General features: G+C 36.9%; 1 protein-coding gene across 4 annotated transcripts in view; it reads left to right on the top strand.

Moving 5' to 3' along the window:
* Positions 1-12,038, top strand: part of ARHGAP24 (Rho GTPase activating protein 24) — a 431,485-nt gene that overhangs the window by 245,857 nt on the left and 173,590 nt on the right. Inside the window, exon 1 of one of the 4 annotated variants that reach the window (XM_045571040.1) lies at positions 10,440-10,683. The exons of 2 other annotated variants lie outside the window; for them this stretch is intronic. The gene's annotated coding sequence lies outside the window, so the exon portion shown is untranslated. Of the gene's footprint in view, positions 1-10,439; positions 10,713-12,038 lie in introns of those variants that run through there. One more of the 4 variants, XM_036411573.2, reaches the window with a different exon arrangement.

Here is a 12,038-nt window from a genome sequence, read left to right as displayed (position 1 = left end):
TATGCATATACATATTTTGATAGATAAAAAGGTAGTATATGGGTTTTGTTTGTAGTATTCTTACAATATTTCTGTGAATTTAAACTACTACTAAATAAGGTAGTATATGGGTTTTGTTTGTAGTATTCTTACAATATTTCTGTGAATTTAAACTATTCCAAAATAAAATGTTACAAAACCTAACAATGACTCATACTTCTACTATAGCCCTTCTACCCTTGCACAATTATTTTTGTTATCACATTCAACGGAGTGAAAGCAGGCATCTACAGAGTTTCAATGAACAACATATCCCACTTCAACTATTTCTAATTCATATGTTTATAAACTGCATACACTCTATTAACACATCTAAGATTTCATTGGAGTGCTATGGTTCTTAGTCCTTGTTTGTCTTTTCTAGCTACAATTTCTTTTTGGCAATCTCATCTGTCTTATATCTTTAAATAGCATCTACTTATTAATAACAAATTGAGTTTGGAGAATATAAACACTGTAGCATTCCATAACAAATTATAATGACAACTCTCCCCATGACTGAAATATATATTCTCTCATAGGAAGATATTAATAACATAATTGATGATAGACCCATTGAATATTGTGAAGAAAAAGTCCTAAGAGTTGAAGTTCATTGCATGACCCAGAAGCTATCAAATGTAGTTTCAAGAGTGAAAATGTAAAGAATATACTGACTAAAATTTCTAAGGAAAATAAAATTATTTTCTGGATGGGCTAAAACTGCCAGTGATAAGCTTACCAGTTCAATGACTGTTGGCTAAAGGTTGGCTTATAGTAGCGCTTTATTTTTCTAGAAAAGGCTGTGGGAAACATGCATTGGCATCTTTTATAAGACACTGTAAATTTACCAAAGATACTGGGATTGATAAACCCGACCGAGTGTTGATTAAAATGATGGAGACAGTACAGAGACCAATTTATAATAAAGGAAGGGAATCTATTCAAGTCACACTTTTCATTGTTTAGAGGTCATATAGTAAGAATGAAAAATACAGTATTCAGGTTTAAAACAGGCATCCTCACACAAAGCAATGATTAAGAGACATTCAAAAAAGCAATTTTAAACTCTTGATAAAAAGAAAAATGGATACTATGGATGTCAAGTCACATATAGTTGTTCCCTGGCAGCTTATCCCACATGGATGAGATTAGGACCCTTGATGTGATTCACCATTCATTCATTAGATACTCATTTTGCTTAGCATCATGATTGCTAGTAAAAATAACATTGCAATTTTATTTCTTTGCCACCTGATAGTTGTACAGATAGGTCCAGGGGTTTAAAGATGGAGAAGAGATTTCATGAAGGGAAACGGGACATATTTATTACTATGCTTGCTGACTTGGCTGTAAAAGTCAATAAATTTAATAACTGTGTCAAGATTAGAGTAAAAGAAGATAATGTTTTCTTTTTCAAACACAGATTTGTGGATGTACACATGAATGTATGTGTACAAATATACACCTTTGTGGATGGATATAGATAAATGAAAGGTGACAGATGATAGATAGATAGATAGATAGATAGATAGATAGATAGATAGATAGTAAACCTGCGTGAAGGCACAGCAAACTGTTGAGAATGATTAATTCTTAGGAATAATATTGGTGAGAGTTGAGAGAGTAATAAAGCTAAAATTATACATTATATCATTTCATGTTGCTTATATTTTAATAAGGAAATATGTTACTTCTGTTTGAAAAAGACTCAAAATAATATGAGGAAAAAGTCCAGCTTCCTTATATTTGGTTATATTGACATCTGAAGCCCCATAGCACAGGATCAAAAGGCAATTTGTTTTCATTATTTTTTGAACCCTCTTTGAGTGCCTGGGGACCTGTCAAAGATTAAACCCAGGAAGGTGCTTCCTCTAATCATTCCCAACATTCTGTCCTCTACATGTGGATTTCTTCTTTACTTGTGAAAAATGACAGCATAGGGAAGCAACTTGACACTTCTGAGGGAAGCCTTCTTGTTCTGTATAAACTCACAAAGCTTGATCCTCGGTGTGTTTTGGGAGCCCAAAGAAGAAGCTTACTATTTCAAAACTACAAAGCACATGTGGTTTGGCATTTTACATCTGATGACTTTCCCCCTAAGAAAATCCTAATAGTCTTTCTATTATACGCTTGAAAAAAAAAATGAAATGCCTCCCCATTGCCTATGGTTATATTCCTGGGAGTCTTTTAAAAAATCATTATTATTGTTACTATTACAGTTGTTTTGTCAATAACTGGCTGTTTAAATGTCTTCAGGATGCAACAGACACCATCCCAATCCTCATGGATAAATAAACCTTAAGCAAATGAAAAACATGTGGGAGGCAATTATTTCAAATAATAGCTAAGTTTCACATCTGATCGAACCTCTGAGGTAATCTTATGATATCTTCTCATTTTATATAAGAGAAAAAGAAGTCTCAGTGGAATGTTTTGTCCAAGGTCAAACAGCTAGTTGCTGATAGAACTGGAATTGGAAACCTAATTAATTCTGGCTGTTGTGTGCTGTCTGTCCCTGGGCACGTTGGCTATTTGGCCTATGCTCATCCTTCCCTTTTCCAGTCTAGTAAGGAACCTTGCCATGTAAGGAAGGATGTGCTCCTTTCAGGAAAAAATTCAGGTGTGAGGCGGAAGAGTGGATTAAGATTTTATTCTATTTGTGTGTTTTTTAAATATATTTTTATTTATTTCAAAGAGAAAGGAAGAGGAAGAAAGAGATAGAAACATCAAAGACGACAAGAGAAAATCATTGATTGGCTGCCTCTTGCACATCTCATGCTGAGGATCAAGTCCTCAACAGGGGCATGTGCCCTAACTGGGAATTGAACCCTGACTTCATGGTTCATAGGTCCATGCTCAACCAGTGAGGCACTCTGGCTGGGACAGTTTTGTGTTTACTAATATTTATTCACTGATGGTTGTTAGTACATTGAAAAATAAAACTTGTGCTTATTTTTAAATGATCAAAATAGTTAGGGGCACCCACGTATATCAATATCGCTTGTAGCCAAAATGTTTATATGAATACATTAGTTTATTTAGATGAGATACTATATATATACATATATATATATATATATATATATATATATGTATATGTATATATATATATATATTATCTGTGACTGCCTTTTTCATTGTTTTGTATGGTTTTTAATTAAGTTGCAGAACTGAAATAATTAATATATCCCAATGGTACAATTGATCTGGCCTTTGAATTGAATACCTTGTCCAAGTTGTATAAGAATTCTGACTTGCTTGTCTTGCCTCGTGTTAGAAGCCAGTTACTCTATGACCTAAGACTTCATTCTTTTTTTTTTTTTTATATGCTTTATTGATTTTTTTTTTTACAGAGAGGAAGAGAGAGGGATAGAGAGTTAGAAACATCAATCAGCTGCCTCCTGCACACCCCACACTGGGGATGTGCCCACAACCGAGGTACATGCCCTTGACAGAATTGAACCTGGGACTCTTCAGTCAGCAGACTGATGCTCTATCCACTGAGCCAAACCGGTTAGAGCATGACTCCATTCTTGATACTGTCATCATCTGAAGGTCATCTTTAGTGCCAACCTCTAGGTAGGTTGGTGTATATCCAGGTTTGCCTATATGAGTCCTGTTTTTCCCATTTTAATTAATAATAGCACCTCCTTTTACTCTCAAAGAGTCAAGACTTGGGCAGTAAAGTGTGTGGTAGCCCTACCCAGAGTAGATGTAAAATATTCTAGAGAAGGGATTTTCCTACTCCATCCTTTGAGACAAATCTCAGCATCATTTCCTGTTTGGGCTATGTTTGTTCCTTTCTATTTTCAATGTCTTAAGAGTGTTACCTCTCGCCCTCCTTAGGTTCATTGAAACTGAGTTGTCCTCCAAACTTTATTCTACTCAAAACTCAACATTTGACTTGATTGATCTGTCAAGCTCACTTTTATTTTGGTTTCTACTGGCTGTCCTAATAGAATGTGAATAAACATTCCAAGCTTAAAAAATAATTAGATTTTCTATAGGAATTTGATGAAGGATTTGTGTCTTGCATGGTAGTTAAACATATAGTTCCATAGAAAGAGTGTAAATACAAATTGTGTGAATATTAGATCTCCGATATGAACATGATTATGCTTAGAAAACGTAAGTGGTTCTGCCTAAGGAATATCTTACGATCCTACCAAGTTATATTCCAATCTCTTCAAATCTAGACATCCATGTTTTCAAAGGTTTTCAAAATGTATGGCCTCAAGGGAAAATGTGTACAGAACATGGGCTTTGTAGTCAGATGGACAGGAGTCAAGTGCTGCTGTCACTCAAGTTTGTGTCTCAGCTTCTACATCTGTAAATGGAGAGTGTTTTTGAAAAATATCTTTTTTTGTGATGAAGACTTACTACATTTCCATGCAATTCTGATAACCGGATACATTTTTCTGTAATGATCTTCTAGAGATTTTGGAAGTAAGTTTGCCTTTCTTACTTATGGAAAATTTTAAATATCTTTTCAGGCCATCTCGTCTCTAATGCCTAATTTCAGACCACCACAATGTCTTACTTGGGTAAAGAAACAAGCTCTTAAGCAGACCTTTAGACCACCTGTCTCTAAATTCTTTCTTCATTTCTACACAAGAAATATTTCCTGTTTAAAATTTTTCAGTAGCTACCTATTTCCTTAGGATAAAAACCAAATTCCTGAGCCTGAGTTTTGTATATATTCCTTCTGCATATTTTATCTGTTTGTCTATAACTTTTATTCTACCTTCCAGCTTTATAAGAACTACTTGAAGTGACCCAAGTGTGTCCCCTCTCCAGCCTGGCATGCTAATCCTCTCCCCCTCCTGTGTTTAAAATGTGCTCTGATTTCACCTGCTCAAGGAAGCCTTCCTTCCCAGCTTAAGTCCAGGTTTCTTTATAACCCCATGCTGGTCTCTTCAGCAGTCTATAAACTCCCACATCCAAGAGTAATCTTCCTGACAAAGGATATTGTCTCTTTCTTTATACCCAAGCATTGGACAATATATGGACTCATATACATGGGTTTCAAGAAATAGAAGGAAGGAAAGAAGGAAAAAAGGAAAGAAGGAAGGAAGGAAGGAAGGAAGGAAGGAAGGAAAGGAAGGAAAGAAGGAAGGAAGGAAGGAAGGAGAAGGAAGGAAGGAGAGAGAGAGAGAGAGAGAAGAGAGAGAGAGAGAGAGAGAGAGAGAGAGGAGAGAGAGGGAGGAGGAAAGGAACAGAGGGAAGGGAAATGGCACGTGGAAAATGGAGGGAAGGGACGGGAAGGTTCAGGTACTTGACTTCACGTGCCGGCCTTACCTGCAAAGGACAAGGACAACCGGACCTTCCAGGGAAGGACTTCAACTTCCCTTCCTATCCCTCCATTCCCTTAAGCCCTGCCTTCCCTTCAAATTCCCTCCCTTCCCTTCCCTTACAGGAGAACGTCCCTTCCCTTCCCTTCCCTTTCTTATTTTCCGCCCCTTGTTTCTGATAAAGAAAAAATATCCCAATGAGATAACAAAGAATACTTATACAAACATCATTGCCTTTCACAAGGCCTAATCTATAGAAGACAATCAATAAATATTTGTAGCCCTAGCTGGTTTTGCTGAGTGGATAGAGCACATGTGTCAAACACAAGGCCCGCGGGCCAAATCCGTCCCGCCAGGCTTTGCAATGTGGCCCACACCGCACTGTCATCACTGCACTCCGCTGCGTTTCCATCACAATGACAGTTTATGACTGTTCAGTAAACCATTCGGCCGGAGATTTAGGCTGGATTTTAGATTTTGGCCCCTTCTCTGATTGAGTTCGACACCCCTAGGATAGAGCATGGGTCTGCAGACTGAAGGGTTGAGAATGTGTTTCTGGTCAAGGGCATATGCCTGCATAGCAAACTCCATCCCCAGTTGGGAGTATGCAGGAAGCAACTGATCAATGATTCTCTCATCAATAATGTTTCTATCTTTCTCTCTCCCTCTCTCTTCCTCTCTGAAATAAATTTAAAAAAATATTTAAAATAAATAACTATTTGTAGCTTTATTTCATTGACTAAATAAATGCCACTTATATACTGAAATTAATACGCACTTAGTACCATAAAAAGAGCACCTTTTGCAAGATTGATTTTAATTATTTTACGTACCACTGAGCAGCAGTAGTGTTTAGTGGAGAAATTTCCTCTTCCTGGGAATCCTAGGAAACACAGCTGCTTTGAGGCTTAGGGAAAATCATTGTCTTCCAAATAAAGAATCACTTTCTTTTTGCTGCTATCGCACAGCCACCTTTCTGATGTGGCTGGACCCCGGGTATGTTGAGCCAGTCACATTATCCCACAGTGTTCCTGAGCTGTGGGGTCCAGAAAGACTGACTCACTAGTGCAGGTAATTAGGAAGCTGTGGGACATGAGACAGGAGAGGAAATCTAATTTACAGCTCACCGGAGAGCTCTGAATCACTGTGGAGAAGAACTGAGGTGGGAGATTCTATTATCCGTGAGCTCACCTCTCTGAAATAATTTTGTCTCTGTCCTTCTCATTTAGAAACATATGCTGTGAATGCAAGGATTTACTTCTGCTCCTAAAGAGCTGGCAGCAAAGAGCAACTTCTTGAAAACACCTGGAAATGATAGAATTAATGTTAGGATATCTGCTGTTTCAATAATGGCAGCTGCTCTATATTCAGGAAACTAAGGACATGTCCGGAAGCTCTTAGGACCTTCTAGCAAATATAATCACTTATCTAGTTAGGTGCATATAACTAAAAGGGATATTCTGGCAAGTCAAAGGTATATTCCAGCCTTTGTGTTGGCAAAATCCAAGGGCTTAGAGGTACCTTGTATAGATATAAATGCCTAGAGCCCACTGGGGGCTCTTACTTCCTATGATACCTAGCTCTGAGCCATAGGGAGGTTTGCAAAGCCAATTACAGAAATAGATTCATCTTTGCCTTCACACTTATGGACTTATGTTAGTTGTTTGTTGACTGAAGAGTAGTAACCCAGAGAGGAAATATAATTAATTCATTCCAGAAATATTTGTCAAATGCCTATTTTATAGTAGACACTATTCTAAACACTGGGAATAATGTGGTTTTAAAAAACCCTAAATCTTTTGCTTTTAATCTTATTTGTAACTTCTGATATAGTTCTGATCTTATAAAACTTATTCTAGAGGAGATCTAGTAAACATATTTAAACTAACTAGCCAACTACTTGAATTAGTGAATAAGTAAAAAAGAACCAAAGATAATTTTTGATAGTGGTAAATGTTATGGAGAAAAGTTAAAATAGAGAAATGGGGTTGAGAGTGAGTATATGTGGGAGAGAAGATGGTTAGCTAGAGTGGTCAAGAAGTCTTTATTCTGGGGAGGTAGCACTGGAGATGACTCTTTTTAAAAAAACATTTTCTTATTGATTTCAGAGAGGAAGAGAGAAGAAGAGAGAGATAGAAACTTCAATGATGAAACAGAATCATTGTTGCCTCCTATATGCCCTACACTGAACCCACAATCCTAGCATGTACCCTGACCGGAATCAAACCCTGATCTCTAGGTTTACAGGTTGCTGCTCAACCACTGAGCCATGCTGGCTGGGCTGGAGATGAGAGTCTTGAGTGCTGAGAAGGAAGTAGTCCTTTGAAGATATGAGGGAGAAAAATTCTAGAATGATAGTCTATCTTGTTAAGAAATCAGCAGGAAAGATAAACAGGCAAAATTGTGTAGGGCCTAGGAGGCCATAATTAACTTTTTGGATTTTTACTAAGGACAATGGGAAATTATTGTAGGGATGAAACAGGGAAATAATGGGAAGTCATTGGGAAATATGAGAGAAGTGAATGATGGAAAACTATTAGAGGGTATGAAACAAAATAATGGGAAATCATTGGAAGATATAAAACAGAGTAATGATGGGAAATCATCAGAGGGTATGAAGAAGGGAACAATCACTCTGGCTACTGGAGAATGGATTGTGAGAGGAGATGAGCAACAAAGTAGGCATGAGCTTGAATTGGTTTAAGAGTTGATGCTTGCGGTTTTTATGTGCATTTGTTTCCTGAGATGGTTAAAAACTTCCCTGTGAGGAATCTCCACCCAAGCATAGAATATTATAACCCAGTAGCTTTTTGTGCAATCACTTCCCTTCACTGCTATCACAAGATTGCTCTCTGGGATTCCTTAGTAAAAGCCTTCTTCTAGTGTTACTGTAAACGTGAAAACTGAGAGGAGGAGATCAAGCGTTAGAGAATTCTGACTGCCTCGCCTGTGTTAATATAGTCTGCCCTGGAGTTCACCTCTTCTCTAAGTACTTCTCCCATCAGTGAAATTCAACTCCGCAGGGCCAGCCTTCATAACCCAGTAACTATTCCCCTCCAAACTACCCTAGGACTCTGAAACCCAGAGCATGCCTGGAGTCTGTGGGTCACCCTGGAGTATGTCCAAGGGACCTAAATATAGAGGGGCAGTTTTTTAAAAATGGTTGTATATTATTGTGCTATTTTGGATTGTGTTGAATTCACATATTTTGTCAGCACATGCCTCCCTTCCAATGGGTAGAAATGAACCATGTCATGAATTACAAAGTACGTTTGAGGGCCAATTTCCTATTGCTTGCACTGGTCACCAAAATTGCTAGTTCCCTCTTTGCTTAACCTATTTTGGGAGAATCTGGTTCTTGAATTCAATACCTATAATCTATTGTCCGTGGTTCAGCCCACTTCTGTTCTAAAAAACCTGCTGGGATATGACTCCTCCTTACACCTTCCTTCCTGTGTCCACTCCAACCCTGAATCATCCTGACTCATTCATCTAAATCTCTGCGTGCCTTTTCACAGTCTACATCTCTTTCAAGGTTTTACTCATATTTCCTTCCTGCTCCTCTTTACGGACAAAAGGCAAAGGTTCAAGTCAAAAGTAAAGTTTAAGAAATAAAAGAAAAAATACAGAATACTTTTAGTAAAGCAATGTCTATCAGTATGCCAAACTCCTGTCATATTTGACATATTAGTGTTATGTATAAATGTAGATGGTAATGTCTCTTGGATTTCCGGCTTTAATATTTTAATGAACTAAATCAGGGAGAAAGGTTAGTAGTGACCAGAGCAATTTCAATCTGGGCCACTTCATATTGAGGTTTATCTCATCTGGGGATATATGTTGATGTCAGTGGGCAACTCAGTGGATAGAATATAAATAAATTTGAGCACATGCTTAAAGTATGAGAATGGATAAGAAGGCAATTATAGAAAATTGGCCTTATTTCCTATCTAAACCCTTTGATTTTCTTTGAAAATTATGCACTTCTCTTAAAAAGTTATTGCTTGTCAGTTATTATATTCCACAATGGAAGGAGTTTATAAATGTTCAATTCATGAAATAAGTTAATGAATACATTTCAGAAAGGGAAACTTTAAAAAATGATTTAAGGGCAATCACCCTTCAGTTAGAGGAAATAATTTTTTATATATAAGTAGGACATTTAATTTGAAAGACAGCAAATAAAAATTATTATGCTGCTTCTATTTATTTAAAAGAATATATAATCAGTAACAGAATTAATTTAATGTGTGATTAACATTTTTTGAAAATTGGAAGTGGGCATTTGTGGAAATAGTAATATATTTCTAGTTCAAGATCCATGTAACAATATCACTGGTATTGGGTAGAAATGTTAAAGGCTTACTGTAACACCCATCAAAGCAACAAGTCTTATAGAAGTAGTCCTTGTTAAGGACTGTGGGATATTATTAACATCCCCTGAAAAAAGTGACAACTCCCAAGACATAAAAATATCCTGGGAAAGTACATGATTGTCTAACCACTGTGCCATACACCTGAAACCAATACAAAATAATATTGAATGTAAACTGTACTTGAAAAATAAAAATAAATAAATAATCATCAACAACAACAAATATTCTGGAAAATCAGCAAAGAAAAAGATTATACCCTAAGTATACAAAGAAATTGAACATTATAGGGAAACATTCAGTATTAATTTTAAAACAGAGATATTTTCTCTTGGAACAGATGGCTCTTATATTATTAATTGTGTTACTGCTCCCTGCTAGCTCATTTGGGTATTATACAAGGATACAAAGGGAAAAGGTAAACCATTTCCCCTCAGTTAACTAATGTGGAGGGAAGAGCATTGAACTGAGAGTTGTAAAACCCTGTCTGTGTTGTTAGCTGTGTCACTAATTAGCTAGGTGAGTGACCTTGTTCAAATTATATTTTCTCTGGACATCAGTTTCCTTATCTATAAAATGAGGTCATTAGGACTAAATTATATTTAAGACTCCGATGTACTTTCTATGTTTCTCATTGACTTTTATTTTTTTATTTTCTTAGTGCTCAATTACTACATTATTTAAGGTATACTTCCTAGTGGGTTTTTTTTTTTTTTTTTTTCTCTCCCTCCTCTCTCCTCTCTCTGTCTCTTTCTTCAATATATGGGATAGGAGGATATTGAGAAAGTCTGAAGGAAAGGAGGAGGAAGAAAATTAGCTACAGGAAGTTTCTAAGCCCCTCTACAAGAAAGCCTGACTACAGCTACCACCGCTTTAAAAGGAATGATTTATGTCCAAACAGCGTTTTCCAGACAAGTTCTGTACTTTTTTGCCAACAGAACAAACTTTAAAACTGAAGGCAGTAGACAGTTAAACAAGAGCCGGCACTGCGAACAGCTGTGAGTAGACAAGACCAGTTACTTATAAGGTACTGTTTTTTACTCCCTGAAATCTCCTTCAAGGGTCATTTGTTTCTGGGTGCACGTATTTCGTGGTCATTTGAACTTTTTCCTCCACCTTACCTCTATTCTGAGAGAAGGTACACTCTTTAAGATATCTTAGCTTTTTCTGATGACAGTGTGTTGTGGCTGTTGATAATTGAAGCTACTAGGATTTTACTTCATCTTGTTATGCTTTGTTTTCAGGAGCCAAACGTTCTTGGTTGCTGTTTTATTTTAAAGCAGAGTTGAGCTTTGTTCGGCTGCTGCTTCTTGTCATGGGAGGTTTTTGTGCTTATTGTTTTGTGTGGGGTAAAGAGGGAGATGCTGTAACATTACAGAATGTACAGAATGTTCTCGACTAAAGGGGAGGGATAGATTAATGCATCTTTAACTTGAAGTATAGAGCCAATATAGAGCCAATCAGATAAGAGGACTCGGGCAGGGACGTTCCAGGCACTTTGACTGACTCGGTGGAGGCTAAAGGACCCCTTCTGAACTTCAGGGATCTGACCTGGAAAACATACATTTTTGAATTGGTTTTAACCTCTAGTTTGCTTTTATATTTAATTGTTAATGTTAACCCTTCCTTTTATTCCCATTTATTTTTTTTTTAAATGGTAAGCCTGCTTTTTCTTTTTTTAAATGAAATCTGTCTTATTGAAGCTCATCCACTTAAAAGGAAGTACATTCCTAAGAAGAGTGACATTTGCAATAAGTCTTCAAATCACTGAACTCTGGAGGGGCTCTGGGAGCAAAAGGGGGATAGCCCATAGTGGCAGTGCAGGGGACAGGAGGGACTCCGCCCCTGTCACCAAGGTGCCACTCTTTTCCCAGAGAACCAGATAGCTGACTTATACCACTTGCTGCTGATCAAAAGACAAATAATAAGAGACAATTAAGGAGTTCTACATATGTGGCCTTTGCAAGAAAAGTGAAAGTTTACCGCTAAAAATCCAAAAGCTTTAGAAAGAACTTGGTTACTTTGGGAGAGTTAATTTTCTGAGATCCACTTTATAGTTTGCTTTCTCTCTAGAGGGAACTAAATTTAATTCAATGTTTTCTGAATTACTCAGCATTCTCCTTGTGTATACACACTGTGGATCTATTCTATAATGTAATGTACTTTGGGGGCCTATTCCGTGGTGCTATTACTTCTTATGTCAAAAGATCACACAATCACAATGCTTTTCAAAATTCTTATATTATGTTTAAAGGACATTTCTTTTTCTCTTGTGTGCACCATTCATATGGACGTGTGACTCTGTTGTTTTTTTGTTTGTTTGTTTTTACCAGTGTGGACAGTTTGTCTTCCT

The sequence above is a fragment of the Pipistrellus kuhlii genome, unplaced genomic scaffold (assembly GCF_014108245.1).
Source record: "Pipistrellus kuhlii isolate mPipKuh1 unplaced genomic scaffold, mPipKuh1.p scaffold_m20_p_1, whole genome shotgun sequence".
NCBI classification, from domain to species: Eukaryota; Metazoa; Chordata; class Mammalia; order Chiroptera; family Vespertilionidae; genus Pipistrellus; species Pipistrellus kuhlii.
This window is presented reverse-complemented; position numbering and strand designations above follow the sequence as displayed.